This window comes from Rhinoderma darwinii, chromosome 11, assembly GCF_050947455.1.
Source record: "Rhinoderma darwinii isolate aRhiDar2 chromosome 11, aRhiDar2.hap1, whole genome shotgun sequence".
NCBI classification, from domain to species: domain Eukaryota; kingdom Metazoa; phylum Chordata; class Amphibia; order Anura; family Rhinodermatidae; genus Rhinoderma; species Rhinoderma darwinii.
The window spans coordinates 58,808,956-58,809,325 of NC_134697.1; positions in this window are offsets into that span (position 1 = coordinate 58,808,956).

The window sequence follows — 370 nt, forward strand, 5'->3', positions numbered from 1 at the left end:
TCACCTGTCTCGTAAATACGACGTAAGGCGCCGTCGTTCCGCCATCTTGGTGAAGGCGGAAGTGATGTAAGGAAGGCTGACTAGTGATTCAGCTGAGGTGGCGCTCGTGCAGTGTAGGTTTCAGGTGGTTCGTTCTATGAAGTGTAGGATGTTTATAAATAGAAAAAAAAAACAATTCTCCTCAGACATGTCGCCCTAAATGTGGTTTGCTTAACTGTGGTAATTTGAGGAATATTTTATTTTGCTTTGTGAGGGAATGAGTTTCTGAACATATTTACAACAATTGTAAGTCATAATTGTGTTATAATACGGCATTCCTTCCCTGCATATTCCTTGTTTACAGTGGGCTGAAGTTGTTGTTTTTTCCTGA